The sequence below is a fragment of the Centroberyx gerrardi genome, chromosome 13 (assembly GCF_048128805.1).
Source record: "Centroberyx gerrardi isolate f3 chromosome 13, fCenGer3.hap1.cur.20231027, whole genome shotgun sequence".
Lineage (NCBI taxonomy): Eukaryota > Metazoa > Chordata > Actinopteri > Beryciformes > Berycidae > Centroberyx > Centroberyx gerrardi.
In genome coordinates this window covers 29,479,331-29,504,122 of record NC_136009.1, presented here as the reverse complement: position 1 = coordinate 29,504,122, position 24,792 = coordinate 29,479,331, and the positions used below count along the sequence as shown (strand labels likewise).

The 24,792-nt window shown below is 42.7% G+C and overlaps 4 non-coding genes across 4 annotated transcripts; 2 read left to right on the top strand and 2 right to left on the bottom strand.

The window, feature by feature from the left end:
- Positions 1–1,080: 1,080 nt before the first annotated feature.
- Positions 1,081–1,166, bottom strand: trnar-ucu (transfer RNA arginine (anticodon UCU)). Its single transcript is given in 2 exon segments — positions 1,081–1,116; positions 1,130–1,166. It is a non-coding gene; the product is annotated as a tRNA-Arg (tRNA).
- A 13,495-nt stretch (positions 1,167–14,661) lies between these two features.
- Positions 14,662–14,747, top strand: trnak-uuu (transfer RNA lysine (anticodon UUU)). The gene is given in 2 exon segments: positions 14,662–14,698; positions 14,712–14,747. It is a non-coding gene; the product is annotated as a tRNA-Lys (tRNA).
- Positions 14,748–16,997: 2,250 nt separating this feature from the next.
- Positions 16,998–17,089, top strand: trnar-ucu (transfer RNA arginine (anticodon UCU)). The gene is given in 2 exon segments: positions 16,998–17,034; positions 17,054–17,089. It is a non-coding gene; the product is annotated as a tRNA-Arg (tRNA).
- Positions 17,090–21,081: 3,992 nt separating this feature from the next.
- On the bottom strand, positions 21,082–21,167 carry trnar-ucu (transfer RNA arginine (anticodon UCU)). The gene is given in 2 exon segments: positions 21,082–21,117; positions 21,131–21,167. It is a non-coding gene; the product is annotated as a tRNA-Arg (tRNA).
- Positions 21,168–24,792: the final 3,625 nt, after the last annotated feature.

Below are 24,792 nucleotides of genomic sequence, written 5' to 3'. Positions count from 1 at the left end.
AGATTTGTTCCAGCGGACGACTGAATTTAAATTCTGTTTTCTGAATTTGTATGGAATGATTGAATTTATTGAAGTTGAAACTGATTATAGAAATCAAACTCATGATGCTCTTACCAAGTTTTTATCCTATTAAAACCATATTGCATTGAAAAGTCCTAGATATTTAGTTTTCTTTAAGATATTAAATTGATACTGGACTCTTGATTTGTTCTGACTTGACTTGCTGTTCTACATTTAGACTTGAGACTTGACATTAATGACATGGACTTGACTTGCTGTTCTACATTTAGACTTGAGACTTGACTTGAGACTCGTGCTTCAAGACTTGAGACTGACTTGGGACTCGATCAAAGTCGACTCGGTCTCACCTCTGCCTACAGCAGATCTGACTTGGGCCGATAGAGGAAACTGCAGACAAACACATGATGGCAGGTGGAGAAAGTTTGTCTTCCAGTCTGTCAACACATGTGAGTCATGTAGGAACTTCTCTGTCCACTTCCTGCTGTGACGGGTCACCTGCTGTCCGGCACACTGCTGAAGTTTAGCTGTAGCAGCAGACGGGAGCGGTTTGCCACAACGAGACCCAGAAAGTTTAGACAATCACAGGAAAGAAAAGATGAAATAATCCAGACGACTTCTTCTAAAAATATTAAAAAGCCTTTCTTTATTTGGATATTGTATTTAGTAATGTTGGAAACACACCAGCGTGTCGCGGCGTGAGCAGTCAGTTGTGTTTAAAGGATCAGGCTGGTGTTTTTTAATGCATTGCTTATATGCTTATATGCTTATATTGCATTGGTTATTTTCATAGGATTTGTTGACGGTAAGAAATGCATTAAAATACACGGGCCTTATCCTTTAAGTCACAATGAAATGAAAAATGACTTTTTTACCTTTTTAGCTAATTTTGCATGTTGTAAAATATGTCCGCACATTTAACAATAAATGCCAATTTTCTTGCCTTTTTATATCAAAATCCCATTCCTTTTCCTTCCTGGAAAACACAGTATCTTTAATAGTGACATCACGCTGCACCAGGAGGCAGAAATAAAAACCATCCAAGGAAAACCTCCTAAAGCTCGACTCCGGTGGGACTCGAACCCACAACCTTTGAATCACATCGTTCACCTAGAAGTCCAATGCGCTGTCCATTGCGCCACGGAGCCACTTTCACATAACACAACCAATAAAACATCACAGATTTCTGAACAGTTCCGCCCCTCCCATCCAATCAAACTGCCTTTCTCTCCCTAACTGATCTCCCATTGGTTTACACTTCTGACTGATCCCTCCCTGCGGTGTGTCCCGCCCCAACATCCTGTTTCAACAGGAAATACATCACATTAAGGAAGTAAGATGCTCTCAAAATGCTGTTCGGTCAGTGTCATATTGATCAAATAAAATATTCACCTCCACTTCAGTATCAATATTACTTTTCTCAGGTCAGGAGAAAAACTTTGAAGTCATTTTTTTTCAGTGTCTCTCCTTGCACAGTTACAGGTCAGAATCATATAATAAATATGTAATGAAACAACATCATGATGAGATCCATCAGATCAGAGCTGGACGACACCGACTGGCTGATATCTGATTATTAATGAAATATCAGTGGAACAATATCAGTCCTTTCCCACCACAAGATCCAGACAGATGGAAGAAATCCTCCTGTGGTCCAACAGGACGATGTGACAGAGAAGAGCTGGGAGAGAAACAGAGGAGAGGGGGAAGAGGGAGGAGAGGTGGAGAGCTGAAGGTATAAATGGCGGCAGGTTCGGGTTTGTCTGCTGTGGTTTCCGGCTCTCTGACCCTGAAGAGAGGAGAACCTGGAGATGAGCCGAGTCAGCGCCGGGGAAGATGGACGTGTCGCTTTGAACAACAACATCCGTCCTCAACACAAGATCTGCTGTCTGTCACACAGACTGATGAACAGATGGAGCAGTGAGTGACGTCACCGCAGGTTTCTGAAGCCAGAAGATCGGGTTTACGGTCGCCGCCATGTTGACATTTTTTGGAGCCGGAGCAGCCAGAGTGAAGCCGAGGGTCGACACAGAGCCGCAGCTCCGCCTGCTATTGGCCCGTTATCAACGACCTGTCGATCACTAGGAAAACAACCCCGTTTTATAACTGTTATATCCTGTTAATGACGCAATTATTTTGAAAATTGCACATTATAAGAAGTGAAATTAGCTACTGAGACCAAAACTTCTTGTGGAAAAAATGTATTGACTTTATATTTGTATCAGAGGTTGGGTTGTGGTCCGTTGACTTCATGGAGTTGGAGGTTTGGAGTCTTTTTGGAGCCGGACTCTAGCGGACGTTAGAGGAACCGCCGCCTGCCGCCACTTCCTGATTGACTTCAAAACCCACCTGTGGTTTTGGCCGCTTGGTGTCAAAAGGCAAAAGAGGGAATGAAGCTGATTGTTTGTAGGTAAGAAGACTGATCTCCCCAAAAGAAAAGTCCAAGACAAACTTCTTTGTTGCAAAAGTTTAAAAGCCTTTAATCCGGGCTGCGGCTACACATTTTGACTTAAGCTTTCAACAGAAGCTCTTACTTATACAGAGGCTAGCATTAGCTACCAGGTGATGACAGCATTAGCCACAGGTTTAGCATAATTAAAGGTCCATATTCTCCATTCTCCAGTGTTTTATTTTGTGTCTTGAGGTCCATTCAAAGCTGTGTGTGTGGTGTCATGCACCAAAAACACTTTGTTAATCTATTATTTCTTACAAAAATGATAATGAGCGAACCTTTGTGACGCCACAAAGTTACGGAAGTCCAAACGGCTCGTTTAGACCCTGTTTACACTTGGTTTTAAAATGCGTCTTGGGCGATCGGATCACAAGTGGACAGCACTAAGACCACCAAGACGCATTGTGATCCGATCACTCAAACCACTTGCTGAGGTGGTCTGGGACGCATTTGACCACATATCTTTTGTAGTGTAAACGCTAATGCATCCGACAAGGACGTAACAGGAAAATACGTCATCAATGCAGGACGTGGCGGTTGTTTTGGTGACAGCGCGCCAACGGTCCTGTCAATCTCAACAGTTGGAAGAGCCCGTACATGTGTATTAGTTCTTGAAACGTTGTTGTTTTCTTAGCTAGCCCGTGCTAAACAAATCTGGCGCTTGTCTGGCGACAGACTGACGTAATAACTGTGCGCGGCGTCCTTTGACCTTCTAGCGGAAGTGACGTAGGCAGTAACGACATCTGAACACAAGTGGTCAGCTGGACACCTTGGAGACGCGTGATAAACACAGGTGTAAACGGCGATGTGTCTCGGCTGTCCACTTGTGATCCGATTGCCCAAGACGCATTTTAAAACCAAGTGTAAACAGGGTCTTAGAGGCTCGCTTTTCTAATATGGATTGTGTGGATTTAGTTTTGATACTTTCGCCATGTTTAGATAGACCATCCAACTCCTTTATCATCACAGAGGCAAGGGGGGTCCTGCTTTACACCAGATGGGACCTTTAATATCAGGATGTGGTGTACACATATACTACCAATCATCTAAAATCCACAGAAACAAATGCAGCTACGGCTCACATAAATCATCCGACAGCGAATGTTCAAAGCATCAGGAAACTCCTCGGCTCCGTGTGTCATTTTAACATCAGGAAATCATCAGCACATTCATTCAGAGGCGTCAGTATAATTACAGTAAACAGAAGCCTGGCAGCTTCTTCACTACAGTTCATACTTTGAACTCTGCGAGTCCAGAAACAGAGATTTTCCAAACCGAAGCGGAGGGAGTGGAGATCCTCCAACAGAACATGTGACATTCAGAGACTCGTTTCCTGCACTCTGGCGTCTTGTATAAAGAATAATTAAAATATAGTGCAGATCTTCCTTTTCCCAGCATGCCCACAATGCTTCTGTTCCTGATGCCATCATCCTGATGTCATTACTGCTCATCTGTCTCTTTGTAGCAGACATCATTTCATTTCGACCCGACGCTCCACGCAGAAACCAACTCCACACACTTTGCAGAAGACACACTCTTTCCTTTAAGGCCAGTTCAGACCAAAGATTCGCGACGAGACGAAACCGTTTTAGACGGTTGCAGGGAAAAGTTGCAGCGGTGTGAACTGGCCGTCTCAGCTCGACTCCAGCCGGCTGGTGGCGTCGCCTGTCACCTGTTTCAACAGCCAATCAGCTCGTAGCGAAGGGGGTGACACCAACTCCTCTAAACGACGGAACTGCTCCGGGAATAGACGGGAGAAACTGACAAAAGAGGGGAGATCTCCTGTCTCAAGTTCACGCCATTAAATTTGCATAATCCCCCTGGGTGTTCCGTTGAAGCCCCCGTGGACGGCTCCAAATTCTCAACCCTCTCGTTTTTTTTTACGCCGTTTCATCAATGCTAGAACTGCAACTGTAGCAAGTAACTCACTATCACTATCCTCATTCATATGTTAAGACGCTGCAAATTATCCAGCTGCAAAAAAAAGCCTGAAAAGCCGGCAGTAAGAACGGAAGTACAGAGAGTCGTTGCTATGGAAACGATACACCGTCTCGTCTAGTCGCATTGGTGTAAACTGGCAGGTTTCAGACCCGGCGCAGTGCAAGTAGTTGCAAGTTTCAACTCGTCTCGTCGCAAATCTTTGGTCTAAACTGGCTTTTAAAGGTCCACATGGTGTAAAACAGGACTCCCCTTGCCTCTGTGATTATAAAGGAGTTGGATGGTCTATCTAAACACGGGACAGAGGAGAATATGGGACCTTTAAAACTTTCAGTGAGGAAGGTGAATTCATCTTTTCCACAATGACTGAAACTCACAGACAGATTTCTCTTTCTTCAAACTCCTCTTCACATGTCTGTTTCGCGGTGTAGCCTTCACGCGTTTGTCTCCAACCGACTGAATTAATAACGTAACCATAGAGACCACGGAGGTTGGTGTAACGTATTTTGGTGACTGTATTCAGAAATAGGGGGCCTGGGTAGAACGGTCCTCCCACTGGGAACTAACATAGCTCAGTCCTACCTTTAGTGGAAAAGAAAAGTTAGCAGTAGTTGATTTGAGTGGGAAAGACGGTTCTATCCGTTCTATTTCTGTGGTTGAACCCATAGAGATATAACACTTATATACACTTGTTATATTTCTGTGGTTAAACCTAGCTTGGCTTCCATAGGCTTTTGATATTGTCATCATGTAAACACAGACTGTTCTCCTGTGTGGACAAAGAGTTAGAAGCTCTTCATCACAACCGAACGCTGGGATGTTCATCCAAAACGATGCCGTTGCCATGGTAACGCGCCAGCTTTCTCGAGAGTCTCGTGCACCAAATCAACACAGATTACCATGACAACATTATCAAACATTCCACAGCAGGCAGATGACCGTTCGAGAGTGTAGAGGTTTGATTGGGGATGACCGTTCTATCGGTTCAAGCTCTGTGCACCGGCACCAACTAACCGCTGGTGTGAGACGGAGGTTAATACTCTCATCTGTTTACAGTCATTAGACCGAGGCAGCGCCGTTAATGTGACAGTGATGCATCCACGGATAAAAATAATACATGAAGCAGCCGGTCGGAGCCGGTCGGAGCAGAGCAGCCGACCACACTGCAGGGACTTCTTGTGTCTTTTTTTTTGTAAAAGAGCAGTCGGGCTCTTTGACAGCTATATGGTGTTAAGTGCACTTAACACATGCGGTTCAGAGAACACACATACAGCACGGCTGCTCAGACCGCAGGATGAAACTGAGGAGCATCCTCGACTCTCACAGAAAAATAATTCCTCTCTGTCCATACGCGCTGTTCCTTCTCCAGAAAGCAGGATGACTGAGAAGCGGTAGAAAAGTTGACACACCAACGATAAAAAATAAAAGCTCGTTAATGGATTGAGAATGATTTGAGCTGCGATGCGGAAACTGAGCTACTAGTCCCGAAACACACAGGAAACTAAAATGAACAAAATGACGCAGTGAAACTTTCCCATTGTTCTACATGTAAAGAGCAGAAGTTTTATTACCCAGTGAGGAAAATGTTGCTCTACTCCACTGATTCTCAACCTTTTTCATACCAAGGACCCTAATTCAGTCCACATTAGAGCCACAGACCCCCATTTGAAGAGGTTTTGTCTCTCACACCCAAATCTGAGAATATTTTTATTGTCAGATATGATTTTGTCCAGAACTCCATGACTGTCTGTATTGTATAGAGAGATAACAGAGAAACTATGATCAGAACAGTCTTTCTTCTACATTCTCTAACTGTGTTAACAATTCATCAGTTTGCTGGGGGACCCCCTGGAACCCCCTCAAGGACCCCTGGTGGTCCCCGGACCCCACGTTGAGAACCACTGCTCTACTCCAACTGTAGTAGCCGTTACGTCAGTTCAGTCTTTTAAATCACTTCTTACCATTTTATAAACTTGCTTTCTGTAACAATTCCTAGTTTATCAACTCTTTGTATTGTGTAATCTCTTTCTATGTAATGCTTTGTGAAAAGCTGCAATACAAATATAGTATATTATTATTATTATGAACTACAGGGAAAGTGGAATTAAGGACTGAATATGTTTTGAAACCTGGGAACAGAATCAGTGTTTTTGTCGCTGGTTCACTTTGTTCTTGTTTTCCTCTTGAATCTGGAGCGTCTGCTGGCTGCTGGGAGGCGCAGCGCTCCTGACAGCAGGTTACTGCACAGACAGGCGAGCGGCGGCCGGGACGTCCCGGAGTCAATATTAACCTTTCAGTTTATATCAGGATGCAGACGTTTCCACTCATGGCCGTCACTCTGTCAGAAACAGGTTCATGCTCCTGGTCAGAGAGGTTAGAGATCTTTATTTCCCTGTTTTTATTCTTCTGTGTGTTCACTCCCTGGGTACGGAAGCCCATTGAGGACATATATTGTCATATATTTTATTTACGCCGTTTTCCCATGATAACAAACTAATTTTCTTAGTTTTCTTGAGATATCGAGTTATTTGTGTCATTGTCTCGAGATTTTAACCCCAACCCATCCCAGTGACAAGCCATTTTGTGTCTTAAAATGACAAAAGTGTTCAAATTCAAAGAAAACTTATACAAATTTGTACCTTTTATTATCAGAAATGTCTGTCTACCTTTTATGTGAAAAACAGTTATACAGTCAGTGACGTATCGTACCTTTTAGGGCACAGCTGTGACAGGTGTACCTTTGGGAACAGAAATAGATCTGTACTGTTTCTGACAGTGTACCCAGTTCTTCTTCTTCTGTTTATCCCAAACAAACCGGAAACGTAGAACGCATCACTTCCTGTGCGGCAGGAAAGAGCCACCAGACACCGGCTGGTTAGAACAGAGGAGAAGCTTCATGAACCGGATGCAGGCTCTGTGACTGCTGAGTCAGAGAGAGAGAGGAGAACAGACAGGTAGAGGGAAATGTTGTGGATCGTTACTTTAGAAACGTCCAGTTGGTTGGAGTCTGTCTCTGTTTCTGGTCTTGAGTGGAAACCGGCTCTCACGCCTCGCTGAAGAGAGGTGACGTCATTTATATTTTAAGCTCTGCCGCCGCCGGGGTCAAAGTTCAGCAAACCTGCTGAAAATGCATGAAGCTGCTGCTGCTGCCACCGGCTGCAGGCAGAGACACACACACACACACACACACCAACACATCTCACCTGAGGGGTCAGAGGTCAGAGGGTTGAACCTTCAGGTTGCAGGACGGTTTATTCTTCAGTAACACTCTTCTTATTTTATGTCTGATATTTTTATTATTCATCTGTTGGCTTTTATTTATTCGTTTTATTGTCTGTGACAGACTTGTTCCTGTGCTATAAGAGTGCCACAAATAAAGTTTCATTATAATAATATAAATAGAAATTTAGATAAATAAATAAAAATAAACATGCAATTTATTTATAAATAAAATAAATGAATATAATGAAATATATAAATAACAAATAATAAATAAATGGATAAATAATACATAAATATTTAATAATTAAGTTTCATTTATTTTATTTGTGTTGAATTGTAACTGTGCTATACAAATAAAATGTAATTACTAGTAATATAATATAAATAAATATAATATCTCATTCATTTGTATAAATAAAATAGATATAAATGAATATGTAGAAATAATTGAATACATATTGAAATAATATTTATATTAATAATATAACAAATTCATATTTAATAATATTACATTTGATTTAATCAAACAGGCTTTTGTTTAGTATTAATTTTATTGTTGAAGTATTTTGTAACTGTTAAAGTACCATACAGAGTTTATTGTAACTGCAGTAATCTTCAGTATGAATATAACATAATAATGTAATATTCAGTATGGAATATAATAATAATGTAATCTTCAGTATGAATATAACATAATAATGTAATCTTCAGTATGGAATATAATAATAATGTAATCTTCAGTATGAATATAACTTAATGTAATCTTCAGTATGAATATAACATAATAATGTAATATTCAGTATGGAATATAATAATAATGTAATCTTCAGTATGAATATAACATAATAATGTAATCTTCAGTATGAATATAACATAATAATGTAATCTTCAGTATGAATATAACATAATAATGTAATCTTCAGTATGAATATAACTTAATAATGTAATCTTCTGTATGAATATAACATAATAATGTAATCTTCAGTATGGAATATAATAATAATGTAATCTTCAGTATGAATATAATAATAATGTGTTATATTACACAGCCTGGCAGCAGAGCTTTGATGTCCGGCTGCAGACGGAACAAAGCGGAGATGAAACAGCAGGAAAATGAAGTGAGACAACAAAGCTCTTTGATGTTTGGTCTTTTCCTGCTGCTGTCCAGATCCGGATCACATAGAAGAGACACGGCTCTCCTACAGCCTCTCTGCATATATGTTGCATCGGTTTCGTCCAGCTTTCTGAGGCCGATCTCTCTAAAGCGGCTAAAGCTCGACTCCGGTGGGACTCGAACCCACAACCTTTGAATCACATCGCTAACACTCGCCTAGAAGTCCAATGCACCACAGAGCCTGATGCATATTGACAGTCAGCTGAAGCTCAGGTTTGGTCTAAAAAAGTCTGTTTTTCAGATTTTCATGGGTAAGAAGATTTTTCAGACCTTCTTCTTACCCTTCTTTAAACTTAAAAAAAAAAAATAAAAAATTAAACGAATGCTACTTATTCCTATTAAAAGGCTTAGCTGATGAAGACTGTGATGCACAGTTGGTTTCACTACTGTTGACAAAATGTACTATTGTAAGTCGCTTTGGACAAAAGCGTCTGCTAAATGACGTAACGTAATGTAACATAATGTAACGTAACGTAACGTAACGTAACGTAACGTAACGTAATGTAACGTAATGTAACGTAACGTAACGTAACGTAACGTAACGTAACGTAACGTAACGTAACGTAACGTAACGTAACGTAATGTAATGTAACGTAATTGTGATGCGACACGCTTGCTGATTCCAGCTCTCTGTCTTGTTTTAACTCCACATCGCCTTAATGGCCGAACTGGAACACTTCAGTCAGAACTTGATCCGGTGTGAACCGAACCTTCATGAACCTTGATGAACCTTCATGAACCTTCATGTCCGCCTCTCCTCCTCTGCCTCCTGATCACAGCTGTCTGTCCCGTCCTCACAGTTTCTATAAGCTGAACCAGCAATTTATCATTTAGATTTTTAAGAAAAAAGTCAAATGTCTTGTGATTCATATGATAAATGAGTTGTTAAGTAATTAAAGCATATTATAGTACTGTTTATAAAGTATTCATCTTTTTAATTGTGGAGATAGAAGGCCTCCTGGAGGTCCTCAGTGGAGTCCCAGGTCGTGTCCTTCGTACAGTGAAGTGTCTTCTGTCATTTCCTCTTAATGAGGAGCGTGAATGAGACTCTCCGCCTCCCTCTGCGGAGGGTTTAACGCTGCGGGGCGGCGGGCGGGCGTGGGGGCGTGGGGGTGGGTGGGGGTGGGTGGGGGGTGGTGGGGCGGCGGCGGGGGAACGGGCCGATCTGACCTTGGTGTGGAGACAGAAGGCTGCGGGATCAAATGGCTTTTCTCAAGAGGCTGAATCACAGGAGCTGAATGTGACTTTAATTAAGGACTTATGAGCTTAAAGTCCGTTCAGATCTCTGTACTGTGTCTGTCTGCTGGCTCACTTCAGCTAATAAAGCAAAGACAATGGGTCTGGTCTCAGTTCAGTTCAGTTCAGCTCAGTTCAGTTCAGTTCAGTTCAGTTCAGTTCAGTTCAGTTCAGTCCAGTCCAGTTCAGTTCAGTCCAGTTCAGTTCAGTTCAGTTCAGTGCAGTGGATCCAACATCAGACCGCCTCACTGCCATGACTGAAGACAGTTTCAGCATTCATTTCATAATCTAGCCCAGTGGTTCTCAACCTGGGGGTCAGGACCTCCCAGGGGGGTCGCAAGATAATTTTGGGGGGTCTTGAGATGATTTATGGGATAGGAAAACAGCATATTTCTACTAGAAAATCATTTTTTTCTGATTTTGTTTTCTAATTTTTGCTTTTTTTCTTGTGAAATACTAATAGTTCAGCTCAGCTCAGCTCATCCTAACTTTAACAAGAAATTTTCTGCACCAAATTCAGAGAGAAACACAGAAGTCATTTACACTGCGGATGCTGTTCAAATGCCCCATCCTGTCCCCACTGCCAGAGGTGTGACCGAGTCGACTTTGTTCGAGTCCCAAGTCAGTCTCAAGTCTAAATGTAGAACAGCAAGTCAAATCAGAACAAATCAAGAGTCCAGTATCAAAACTAAATAACACAGAGAGAGAGAGAGACAGAGAGAGAGAGACAGAGAGAGAGAGACAGAGAGAGAGACAGAGAGAGAGACAGAGAGAGAGACAGAGAGAGAGAGAGACACTGAGAGAGAGAGAGAGAGAGAAAAAGAGAGAGAGAGAGACAGAGAGAGAGAGAGAGAGAGAGAGAGAGAGAGGGTGGCGTGTTGAGGTCGACTTCTGATTGGATTTCCCACTCTGAGCAAAACGGACAAATCAGCTGATCGTCTTTTCTCAGCTGAGAAACGACTTCAGATTCTCAGCTTCCTGTTGGTTTTTACACCAACAACGACTAACAAAACATTTTAATGAGAAATTGCATATTTCTGTTGGCTATCTCTTTAAAGTAAGAAAAAGGAAAAAGGCCAGTTATGTCATTGTTAGACAGCTATCCCCCAAAAAAAATCATCCCCAGCACTTTTCTATCAGAGTTCAAGCCTTTAGAGAGAAGAGAAACTTCCTCACTCTTCGGTCGGTGCAGTTTTCATATTTCTTGCAGAGTTTCGGTGCGGCCGACCTTCATCAGTCTGTCTGAGGAGAGAAACTAAAGTCTTCAGTCTGTTCTCTTCTTGCTATCTTTCCCCTTCAGCCTTTCCACCACACTGACTCAGGCTCCTCTCTCGTCCTCTGCCCTCGCTCGCTGGCAAATCCTCGTATTGTCGTTCGGCGAGTCTTCAAGTCTTCACAATGAAGCTCCATTCATGTCCTGCAGGAGAGCCGCAGCGACCTCTCTCTCTCTCTCTCTGTCTCTCTCTCTCTCTCTCTCTCTCTCTCTCTGTGTCTCTCTCTCTCTCTCTCTCTCTGTCTCTCTGTCTCTCTCTCTCTCTCTCTCTCTCTCTTCATCCGGAGCGGCGTGCAGCAGCTTCATGGAGAGCGGAGCAAATTAACCGCTTCTACGTTTTGATGCCCAACATCAAAACAGCGGAAAGCAGAATCACAAGTTCCCCAATCTTTTCCTCTTTGAAGTTTTTGTGAAGCTCACGCTGTCGCGCTGCGCTGTCTGCCGGCGAGCGGCGTGGAGGAGCTCCGGGACGCTCCGGTAATGAGAGCGCCGTCATCCCAGCTGGAGCGTGAGAGGTTCCTGATGTTGAGTCTCTCAGATCAGACGGGGATCAGAGCGGTCTGCGGCTCAGCGGTTCGTGGGAAGACTCTTATTTCTTCTTCTCTTCTTATTTCTCTTCTTATTTCCATCAGAAAATAAGAATTATTGCTGATAGATGTGTGTGTTGGTTTGTTCTGAGCGTCAACATGGCGGCGAGGCGGGAGAACGGACGCTGATGAATCCGTCCGTCCAGAGAAAGTTCAGCTGGTTGAACTTTCTGTTAAAACGGATGGAAATCTGACAGACAGAGCGTCATCGGTCTGTCTGACAACAGACAGCTGTCAGTGGACATGAACTGAAGTGAACAGAGACGACAGACAGACAGACGGATCAGAGTGGCCGTCTAAAGTTATTATCCAAAACTAATGAAAACTAGCTGTTAAAAAAACTCAAAAATCAAATAAAAATATACAGGAAATGTTTGTAGTTGTAGTCTTTTGGTTTATATGCAGGGTAAAAAAAGCGAATGAATTAGGGCTGCCCCCGACCAAAGATTTTCCTAGTCGACTAGTCATTAGTTCAAGCCATTAGTCGACTAAACGTCGCACGTTTATGATATTAATTTAATTATTTAAATATATATATTTTTTAAAAAACACACCCAAGTCGCGGCTTCTCGCGGTCAGAAACACCGGTGAAATACACTCTGGTTCACCCAAAAAAAACGGCTATCAGTCGCTTGCTTTGAGCCCCGCTGCTGCACAGAGCACTGTCCGCTTGTTTATTCAAAGTTTATTAATATTGAACGTGTCGCGTGTCCAAATTGCACCAAATCCGACACTGCAGGTCCTCGGGTCCCAGCAACACACCCGCCAAGTGCAACCCTGGTCTAATAACTTTTTAACGACAAGGCGCAGCTCCCGAATGGAGTTTGAAGGGTTTTTTTTGGTTTTTTTTTCCCTGCGACTAACTGACCGATGAAAACTTGGTCGACTAAGACTCTTCTCATGGACTGACGTCTGGTCGACTATTCGGGGGCAGCCCTGGATTGAATTGTGGGCAGAACATTTTTGGCTGTTTTTCCTGAATGAAGCTATCCTGCAGACCGACCTGTTCGGCTCCCATGAGCCTCTGCTGCTCTGGAGGAAGTGCAGCGTCACCGTTCACACAGCGCAGGCTCCAGGTTCGATCGGAGTATTCTGAGCTAAACAGTCAAGTAAAAAAATAATGTAAATCCTTTTTAAAATAAATTTATGATTTTTTGTTTGTATTACAAAATATCTGTTAAATATTTGTTCTGAACTTCTAGCATTACAACTTTAAAACAATACCACCGCTACCAAAAACACTAAAACTGGAACTGAAACTTAATAAAAACTAAACTAAAACTAAACATTTATAAAAAAAATAAAAAAAAATCAAACTTGAAACAAACATAATTTCTACGCAAAAAAACAGAATTCTGATGTTTATTTTTATTGTGTCGGCTAATATGGATAATACTGAAATAAACAAAGACAAAATAAGAAGAAACTAGAACTACCAAACCGGCTGAAAACGAACCAAAACTAAACTGAAATAAAGAATATATCAAATAAAGAATGAACACGATATCAAAGTAAAACCTGCAGACCCTGTAAGGAGCTGCTGGTCTTCATGTGACAGTCGGAGCTTCAGATCTGCTTCCTGTCCTGCAGAGAGGGAAAAACCTTCAGACCAGACAGAGAGTTTCACTTCATTTCTCTGTTACATAACAAGCCATGAAACTTTCATAAAGTCGGCAGCTGCAGTGGAAAAACCTTCTGTGTTCCTCAGGCCAGCGAGCCGGAGACGATGGAGGACACAGCTCTCTTACTTCAGACAGTGGAAACCTGATTTCGTCTCATATCCGATACAAGTTTGATATTTTATCTACGATAAAAACACATGGATTCTTCCACTCAGATCGGATTTCAAGTGTTTGTCAGTCAGGTTCTCCAGGTTCAATCTCATCACAAATTATGTTTTTCGTCACTTTCTGCACGACTTTGATTTGACGTCACACGATGCGTCGGGAAGAGCCGAAAGCAGCCGACATGGAGGAGAGGCGGCGGCGGCGACCCAAGCGGCCAAAAGCTTCAGGTGAATTTTGAAGCCGATCCTGAAGTGCAGCAGCAGCAGTTTCTCTAACGTCCACTAGAGTCCGGCTTCAAAAAGACTCCAAACCTCCCAACTCCATGAAGTTAAAAGCCTCTTGCCCCCCTGCAGCCTGTCCTGTAAACGTAACAGCAGCTCTCCTGTGTGAAAACGAGCCGGTGTGGAAATACCAGTAAATCAGTTCTGCCAGTTTCACCGCTCAAGACGCTGTAACGTTACCGGTAAAGTTCTGTATCGACCGTCTGTATGAACGATGCTGTAACATTAACAGCAGTCAGCTGTCCGGCTGCAGGAGGGAAACACAAACCACCGGACAACGAGCTGCAGCTTTACTTTTCTGAGGGAAACGTGGAGTTGGACAGACGAGAAGCTGCTCAGCGTCTTCAGCCTCCACGTGTTCAAACTGCAGCGACTCCGGAGGTTAAATGTAATTTCCAGGAATACAACAGTGGAATTTAACGGTATTGAATATTGTGTGAATGGCAGCGTTACGTTAAAAAAGCAGAAAGGCGAAATTTTACAGGTTTCGTGTGTTAAAGGTCGATGGGACCACAACCCAACTTCTGCTAAAAATATTAGTACATTTTTCAGTAATTTTTTTCCACAAGAGGTTATGACCTCAGTAGCTAATTTCACTTCTTGTAATGTGTCTGTAATGTGTCATTAACGGGATGTAATGGATATAAAACAGGGCTTTTTCGGGTATTTTTGGCTGGTTGCAGATGTGACTGTGGCTCCGTGGCACAATGGACAGCGCATTGGACTTTTAGGCAAATGATGTGATTCAAAGGTTGTGGGTTCGAGTCCCACCGGAGTCGAACTTGATCTGTTTAGAGATCAAACTGTAGCTGGAGGAGCCGGGGTTTGATTCCCACTGTGGTCCGACCTGCTGAAGAGTCTTTGAGTGAGATACTTGAAGGCTGAATCCAGATGTCTGGACTTCAGCAGACTTTACGGTGCGCTCCCATGAAGTCCAGGAGGGTTTAGGGCTGTCAAAGTGTATCACGTCTGTAAGGCTCTCATGTGGACTTCTGGGACGAGTCGAACTTTAGGATGTTTAGAGCGGTCCTCCTCTAGCTGGAGGAGCCGGGGTTTGATTCCCACCGTGGTCCAATCTGCTGAAGAGTCTTTGAGAAAAATGCTTGGAGTGTGTTTTAGACGTTTTTACCTGCTGAACCTGGTCCACTTCTCCTTGGCTCTTCCATCTAACCATCAGTTTTTATTGAATAAGAAACATGACAGTCTAATTTGTTGACAAAATGCCTTTTAATGTATTAAAAGGAGTTTTGTGACCAAAACTTGTTCAGTTATGCTGGTTGTAGTAGGGGAATGTGGCTCCCTGGCTCAATGGACAGCCCATTGGACTTCCAGGCAAATTATGTGATGCAAAGGTTGTGGGTTCGAGTCCCACTGGAGTCCAGCTTTAGGAGGTTTAAAGAGGTTTTCCTCTAACTGGAGGAGCCGGGGTTTGATTCCCACTGTGGTCCAATCTGTTCCAAAAATACTTAAAGTCCTAATGAAATGACATTTGCAGAGCGCCTGCCTGCTTAATGTGATGTATTTCCTGCAAAGAATGCAAAGTACCTCACCAACAGCTGTTTGTAGAAGTGTTAAAGTGTTTTGTGTTTTGAATTTGATTTGTAGAAAAATGTGTTTTTTGGATCTTTGTCAACCTGCAGCTCACAGCAGTTTAACACACAGTCTCTGCATCAGAAGCTCAAACAAAACATTTCAGAGTGTAAATAGCGTCATGAATCCAATAAATCACAGTGTAAACAAAGCCAGTTGTGTGGCAGCAGTGTTTCAACAGGGGGCGCTGTGCTGCAGACACAGTTAGGGACTGAAACACCTTTAACACTGACCTCTGTAGATATATATACTGCACACACAGATATATGTAGATGTGTGTGTTGAGCTCTCCTCTCTGAACAGACGCTTTTAATCTGAAAGCGGCTTATATGGCCGACATCTGACCTGTCCTGTATGAGTCTGACGGCTGTGGGGGTTAAAATCCATAACAGTATAGCCCCCCCCCCCCACACACACACACACACACACGCACACACACGCACACACACACACACCCTCCTCCTGGGGTTTGACCTCTGGTTTTCAGTCCATTAAGCTACTCGCCGGCCTCCAGTTGTTCCTGGTTGGTGAAAGCTCCGATGTGACGAGGGATTTTCATCATAAATACAACATGCAGTTTACAGTAAAGCCAGAGGTTAAACCATCAGAAGGTGAATTCATATGTTTGTAACTTCTTCTAATATCATAAATCACATGTTAAAAAAATATATATAGATAATTAGTTACCCTGTTCTGAATTATATCACTTACTAAATGATTTGATGGTTTAAGATTTTGAGAGAAACCAAGTTTTGTTGAATGACATTTTTTGACAAATCAACTCAATTAATTTGAAATCAAACATAACCCTGCTTTGACATGAAGGCAAAGCTACATTTTGTTTTTGTGGGACTGGAAAATGTCCTCTCTGGGCTCCTGTACGTCCACTTTCACCTGAACTAACCAAAAATCCTCTCTGTAAAAATCACTTGACAGCATCGACACACTTCCCGCCGCATGAACCTCTGTGTCGGACGGGATCGTTGCGTACGAGCCTCAGAGTGCCGGAGTGAAATGTCCTCTGCAGGCTCCTGTAGGGAGCAGGACAGTAGTTACAGTGTGGGTGACTCAGGCAGAAAGAGCCACAGGGGGGACGCTCTCATACAAGATTAATTAGAAGTAGTACTGGCGGATCATTGGTGGATATAAATATATAAAGTCCCAGGGGTGAAATATTCCTCCATCAGTGTCGTCCGTCAGCCGGATGAAGCCCCGCCCCCTGCTGCCCTTGGCTTACTTTCACCACCTTTAAACCTCTAAACCTTTAAACCTCTGAAACGCTGCTTTCTTCAGTTCTCTGTTTACATTTTCAACCATCGTTCCCTGTTGTTCCCACTCAGTTTTGGTGATTTTTATTCTTTAATATCTCCATGAAATGAAATCCCATTTTTTTTATGGAAATGGCATTTTAACTTAAGCTGGTCATGTGATTTAAATGTGGCTCCGTGGCGCGATGGACAGCGCATTGGACTTCTAGGGGAGTATTAGCGATGTGATTCAAAGGTTGTGGGTTCGAGTCCCACCAGAGTCGACCTTTAGCTGTTTAGAGAGGTCAAACTGTAGCTGCAGGGAAAAACACCTTGATTTGATGTATTTCCTGTTGAAACAGGATGTTGGGTCGGGACATAACCCAGGGAGGGATCATTCAAACGTGTAAACCAATGGGAGATCAGTTAGTCAGAGAAGAGCACTTTATTGGATGGGAGGGGCGGAGGGGGCGGGACTGTTCAAAAATCTTTGATGTTTTATTGGTTGTAGTTTTTATTTCCTCCTCCTGGTGCAGCATGATGTCACTGTTAAAGATACTCTGACTAACTGAGCTCCCATTGGTTCTGGTCCCTCCCTGTGTTGTTTTCCTGCGAGTCGTGTTTCCCAGAGCAAAGCCAGCGCTTGTTACTGTTGAATCCCCTCCTGTGCTTCTAAGCTCCTCCCTCACACTGTTGTGATTGGACAAAGCGTTTGACTGTCAGAATACGGCGCTCCCGCCCGTTAGCCCCTCGCACCCTGAGTTTCCCCTTAAATTTCCCCTGAAACAGCTTCAAAGTTAGAAAGAAACATTTTCTCCATACTGTCTGACAACTTCTCATCTATGTTCCGTATCTGCTGTTCCAACGCTGCACTGAAGCTACAGCTGCTGACACTGAGTGAAATAGTTTAGTTTAGTTTATTTGTGCAAAAAATATAAAATGCTAGCCTGGTTCCAGACGGTTAATGGTTAATGTAAATGTAAGGTTATTTTAAGGGATTACTGGTTCGTAGAGCCCTGTGTTACATCCCGCCCCAACATCCTGTTTCAACAGGAAATACATCACATTAAGGAAGTAGGATTTAAGCATGTTGCTCCAAGACTCTTCAGCAGGTTGGACCACAGTGGGAATCAAACCCCGGCTGCACTGAAGCTACAGCTGCTGACACTGAGTGAAATAGTTTAGTTTAGTTTATTTGTGCAAAAAATATAAAATGCCAGCCTGGTTCCAGACTCCTGAATCTCGTCCCTCCGCTCTTCAGATGAGTCTGGTGTTGCTCTATTCAACGGTAAAACGATCGGGCCAATCAGAGCCTTTGTGGGCGGGACTAAAGTTTGAACCGTTTGTGCAACGGTTTCATTGGCGTTTCGGCAGAATAATATTTGTTGAAACACCTCCTTAACCAACAGATTATCTTTGCAAAGACGATATTTTTGTCAAAAACGACGAAGGTGAAGGTTGGTAAAGGTGAAGTTAGTAAATACATCCAGCATCATGTGACTGAAAATAACGCCAGAGCGGCCAGATACGTCGGTCACTAGTGATTGGTTCAGATACGTCGGTCACTAGTGATTGGTTCAGATACGTCGGTCACTAGTGATTGGTTCAGATACGTCGGTCACTAATGATTGGTTTGGGGGAAATCACCCCCCCCCCCCCCCCCACACACACACACAGAAAACAGCTAAGGAGGAGGAAATCTCAGCTGAATAATGGAGTGAAACGTTCAGTCTGAAGATCAGACTAATAAAATTCCAGAATACCAAAATATTAACTTATAAATAATTAACTTACAAATATAAATGAAAATGAAATTGACCTACAAATGAAAATAAATATTCAAGCCCAAGACGCCATTTTTTTTTACGGCTGCACCATTACATGAAATGGAAAAAATCTAGATGTGTTGAGCTTCATTTCCTCCACATTTCCCTGTAACTCAGCCTGACATGTTTGGTGTCTTTGGAAACCTCGAGATCTGGACTAGAATTTAAAATACAGTTCTGTGGGTTTGAACGAAGCTCGGCCGGGAAACATGGGGGTCTGTAATGATGATGGAGCGATTGGCGGGAGGAAGAGGTGTAGTAACTGAACGCACACAGCGGTGGAGAGAGAAGAGGAGCCTGAAGCAGCTGCTGCAGGACAGACGGTCTGTGGGTGAACCGGTCAGTTTCCAGTGTGAGCGCAACTGAACTGTCCAGCTTCCCCCGGAGAAATAAAGGTTAAAAAATACGAGAGGTAATTGGATTGAAGCGAGCGCCCGAGGAGGCGTGTGAGAGCGGAGCGGCGCTGCTGGGACTCTCCGGCTGGTGGCAGACTGTTTGCTCAGCACAACACCGGGTTATTTTTAGGCCCGAGGCACGACAGCATCTCCCAAACCACAACCGACCGTACAGAAGTGCTGCGTAGCCGGACGACCGACACTGTAACAGAGTCAGGGAAACAGAGAGAGAGAGAGAGAGAGAGGGGGAGGGAGGGGGAGGGAAGAGAGACAATTAACAAGAGAAAGGGGAAAAGGTGGGGAGAGTGAAACAAGAGAGATAGAGAGGAAGGATGAACAAGAAGTTAATATGATTTTCGTTCAAATTACTCAAAGAAATCTGTTAAAGTGCTTTATAATTACAGATAAAGAGACATAGCAGATATATATCATATTCATCCAGAATACTGAGAATGAAGCTCCACACTGTCCAGAAACAGCTCTGCTAGTCAAACACAAGTCAAATGTATTCATAAAACACTCCTATATAAGTTTCTACAAGTCTCAGAGTATAATTTACAATTTCCCATGTGGTATAAAGTCTCAGGGAAACGGCATCTCGATGGTGTTCTGCTTCTGTAATTCGACCTGTTTCCGGTTGGATCAGGATGTTTCTGTGGGACAGAAACACTAAAGATGGAGACAAAATAAATCGAATCTCACAGATTGACTCTTTAAGACGTTTTACGAACTGTTGGAGAAAATTCTGCATTCATGTGATTCACCAAGCAAACCCTGTCTCCTGGTTTGCTGTTATTATTCTGCCTTTTGTCTTCTGCCCACTACAAAACCAAACTCCTTCATTTTATCCCTGAAATGTCCTTAATTTCTCATTGCATAAATATTAATTATCCATTAAAAATAGCTTTAATATAGTAAGGTTAGTATCATGGGTTTATAAGGGATTTATTCATGGGTTGGTTCATGGAGACACTAGACATTAAGGGATTTTTCATATCTTTTGTGCAGGTTTACAGGTTATTAATGAGTTATTAATGGAAAATGTATTTTACATTAAATTAGAAAGTAAGCAGTCAAACATTAAGGGGAGTTTAAGGTGGTTTTGATGGGATCTCCTCCATTAATAACTCCCTTAACTCATTTTAAGGGGATTTTGCATGAATTAAGGAGTTAAATTAATGTAAGGTTATTTTAAGGGATTACTGGTTTGTAGAGCCCTGCGTTGCGTCCCGCCCCAACAGGAAATACATCACATTAAGGAAGTAGGATTTAAGCATGTTGCTGCTGGACTCTTCAGCAGGTCGGACCACAGTGGGAATCGAACCCCGGCTCCTGCAGCTACAGTTTGATCTCTAAACAGCTGAAGCTCGACTCCGGTGGGACTCGAACCCACAACCTTTGAATTACATGTCCAACTTCTGCCTAGAAGTCCAACACACCACGGAGCCACGTTCACACGCTGCTCCACAGCCGTCAGACTCATACAGGACAGGTCAGAGGTCGGCCATATAAGACTCTTTCAGATTAAAATCGTCTGTTCAGGCAGCAGAGCTCAACACACACATCTACATACAGTACATATCTGTGTATATACAGTATATACAGTATATACAGTATATGTACACAGATCAGTGTTAAAGGTGTTTCCGTCCCTAACTGTGTCTGCAGCACAGCGCCCCCTGTTGAAACACTGCTGCCACACAACTGGCTTTGTTTACACTGTGATTTATTGGATTCATGACGCTATTTACACTCTGAAATGTTTTGTTTGAGCTTCTGATGCAGAGACTGTGTGTTAAACTGCTGTGAGCTGCAGGTTGACAAAGATCCAAAAAACACATTTTTCTACAAATCAAACTGCCAAGAAGACAAAACAGAAACAGCGGCTGGTGAGGTACTTTGCATTCTTTGCATGAAACGCATCACATTAAGGAAGCTAGACGCTCTGCAAACGCCATTTCACCGTGACTTCAAGTTTCTTGCTCAGGTTGGACCACAGTGGGAATCAAACCCCGGCTCCTGCAGCTACAGTTTGATCTCTAAACAGCTAAAGCTCGACTCCGGTGGGACTCGAACCCACAACCTTTGAATCACATCATTTACCTAGAAGTCCAATGCGCTGTCCATTGCGCCACAGAGCCACTTTCACATAAAGTAACCAATAACACAGTCCCGCCCCTCCGCCCCTACCATCCAATTAAACTGCCTTTCTCTCCTATCTGATCTCTCATTGGTTTACACTTCTGAATGATCCCTCCCTGCTTTATGTCCCGCCCCAACATCCTGTTCAACAGGAAATACATCACATTAAGGCTCTCAAAATGCCGTTTCATTGAGACTTTAATGAACAGAAAAGGTAGAAAAGCTAAAGCCTGCCAGCTGGATGTGCAGAAGCTGAAAAGCTCAAACCGACTGAGCAGAGTCAGAATATCAACTTCACTTGCATTATTTAAAAAATGTTGTTTACTTCAGAAACGCTTTCCCCGCATGAAGCTTCTCCAGTCTGTAGAGACAGGAGTGAGAGAGCGTGAAATGATCTGAACTCAGACCTCATCAAACACACTCAGATAGATCGATTGATCGATCGGTAATCCCTGTGGGGAAATCGGTGCGGTCGGACTCATCATCAGCCGGAGACGTCGGCTCGCCGCTCTCGTCTCTCCGCTCTCGTCTCTCCGCCGGCGCTCGCTCCTGTGTGTGAGCCGGTCTAATAATAAAGCTCTGGACGTCCGGATGTTTTATTGATGCGCTGCGCCGCGGCTCGGCTCGCCGCCCGCTGAGCGCAGCGAGGCCGAGTCCAGACCGCCGCCGCTGAGACGCTGTTCATGACGCAGAGCTTCATCTGAACTCAACCTCAGGTCAAGACAACACAACCGACTCGCAGGACTTACCAGAGGAGGAGACTCGAGTCACATGACTTGGACTCGAGTCACAGTTTTAATTGCTTGAGTCTTGACTTGATGCATGAAGAGAAGACTTGAGACTTGACTTGACTTGGGTTCTGGTGACTTGGGACTTGACTCTGACTTGTACTTTGATGACTTGAAAAGGTTTCTAAAGTCTTGACTTGAGATCTTGTGTTTGTGTAAATGACTTAGATTGAAAGTGATGAGATTTGTTCCAGCGGACGACTGAATTTAAATTCTGTTTTCTGAATTTGTATGGAATGATTGAATTTATTGAAGTTGAAACTGATTATAGAAATCAAACTCATGATGCTCTTACCAAGTTTTTATCCTATTAAAACCATATTGCATTGAAAAGTCCTAGATATTTAGTTTTCTTTAAGATATTAAATTGATACTGGGCTCTTGATTTGTTCTGACTTGACTTGCTGTTCTACATTTAGACTTGAGACTTGACATTAATGACTTGGACTTGACTTGGTAATCTACATTTAGACTTGGGATTGACTTGAGACTTGTGCCTCAAGACTTGAGACTGACTTGGGACTCGAGCAGAGCTGACTTGGTCTCACCTCTGTGAGTTACAGAGAATCTTGTCTGAGTTTCACACTCAGACAGTTCAGTTCATTCACTCTGGGAGAGACCAGTACTACGGAAGCCCATTGAGGACATATATTAATACATTCATATATTCATATTTAGGTTTTCTTTGTTTTCTGGAGATATGGAGTTATTTATGTCATTATCATGACATTAGATAACACATTTTGTTTAGTTTTGTGAGATGAGAAAATTATCTCGAGATCTCAGGAAAACAAAAACTGTTTTCTGTTTCTGTTTTCTGTAAATAATAAGATAATGTGAGGTCATTTTAATTGTTACTTTGCCTGAAGCTTGTGGGCGTGGCCTAATTTGACTGACATGCCTGTGACATGTTGGTCGAGCGAGCTTCACTTTACACTGGAGAGAGAGAGAGAGAGAGAGAGAGAGAGAGAGAGAGCGGCGTGTTGAGGTCGACTTCTGATTGGATTTCCCACTCTGACGTGCGAAAGTCGTTTTTAATCAGCTGATCAACTTTTCTCAGCATTTCAGATTCTCACAGTTTCATGTTGGTTTTTATACCAACAATGACAAAAAAAACATTTTAATGAGAAATTGCATATTTTAGTTGACTATCCCTTTAAAATCCAGTCGAAAAAAATTCAAGAGGGTACAAGGCACAGCACAGGACAATGTTATATACAGTATACTGTATATACAGGTGGCACTGTAGGTGATATTGCAGTATTGAAGTAGTATTGAAGTAGTATTGTGTGTGGGTGGTATTTAAGTATTATTAGAAGTAGTATTGTACTTTGAGTTGTGCTGACATTAATCTGCTGGAGCATCATGCAGGTTAACTGACTCTCAGCCTCCTTCACACGTCTCTCCTCTCAGTCCCTGGACGCCTCTGACAGCTTCACTCGCTTAAGTGCTCACTGCTGTCAGAGGGAGTGTGTGTGTGTGTGTGTGTGTGTGTGTAACACGGCATAGGCAATACTTTGCAAAAGAACTGTAAGAGCGTTTGTGAAATATGTTTGGAAGCCATTTTGTCCTTAGGTGAAATAAGTTGTTTAGAGAGAACATCCCATAATCTGGACACACACATACACACACACACACACACACACACACACAAACACACACACACACACACAGAGAAGCTTTAGTATGGTGATAGAAGAAATATCCCTAACAAATAATAAGCAAATAAGGAGGATACTGGGCTTCACCACAATAGAAAATCATCAGCAGATCAGATGAAACTGTAATGATCCCTAAGGGGAAAAATACAAATTGAAAAATTAAGAAAAAATAGATGAAATTGGGAACTGCAGGTTTCATTTTGTCCCGTCAACCGTTACTGTCTTCATGTTTCTGCCCATCAGCAGGTCTGAAGCTCTGACTGGATCTTTGACGGACGATTTTTTAATTAATAATCAAAAACTTGACTCTCTGACATAATCAACATCTGTAACAAGATCTGGACAGCTGTATGACATAATATTCATGTAACACGCTTATCCATATTTTACATTTTTTTTTGCCTTTATTTATTCCCCATCTGTTTTTTTTCCCTTATCTAGTCATTTTTTGTTGTGGTTGTAATCTGTCAGGTGGTTTATATATTCTAAAATCCAATAAAAGCGCTGGTTAAAAATAACTAAATAAATCAGAAGTGAATGAAGCTGCTTGTCTCCCAGCAGCCTCACGCCCGCTGCCTTGCTCCGGGGCGGGTGACATGTTGGGGGGAGGCAGAGTGTTTCTGGGGATTGGAACCGGCGACCTTCTGTAGCGTCGAGCTGTTTTTACAACATCGAGTTTTCAGACAGAGAACTGGGAGATTTCCTCTTTTCATAGTCTAAATAAACGAAGAAATAAAAGTTTGTGCTGGGAGTCATTAAAGTGTAAAACACGTTAAAGTAAAAACACTGTAAACTGTCATTTGTGCTACGGCAATAAGTGAAATGAAGTCAGCAGTTTCAACAAGGAAATCAACGAGAGACAGAGAGAGAGAGAGAGAGAGAGAGAGACACACAGAGAGAGCGAGAGAGACAGAGACACAAAGAGACAGAGAGAGAGAGATAGACAGAGAGAGAGAGAGACACTGATGTAACTAACACCCAAGGAGATAGTTTTATCATCAATCAATCTCCAACGGATCATCTACATGTCCCCCCCCGAAATAACTATGATACTGTCATCAATAGGAATGGTAAAGACCTGCTGCAGCTCTGCCGCAGCCTGAGTCTGTACATCATTAATGGTCGAGTGAGAGGGGACTCTCTGGGAAGGTTCACTTATTGTTCGGCTCTTGGCA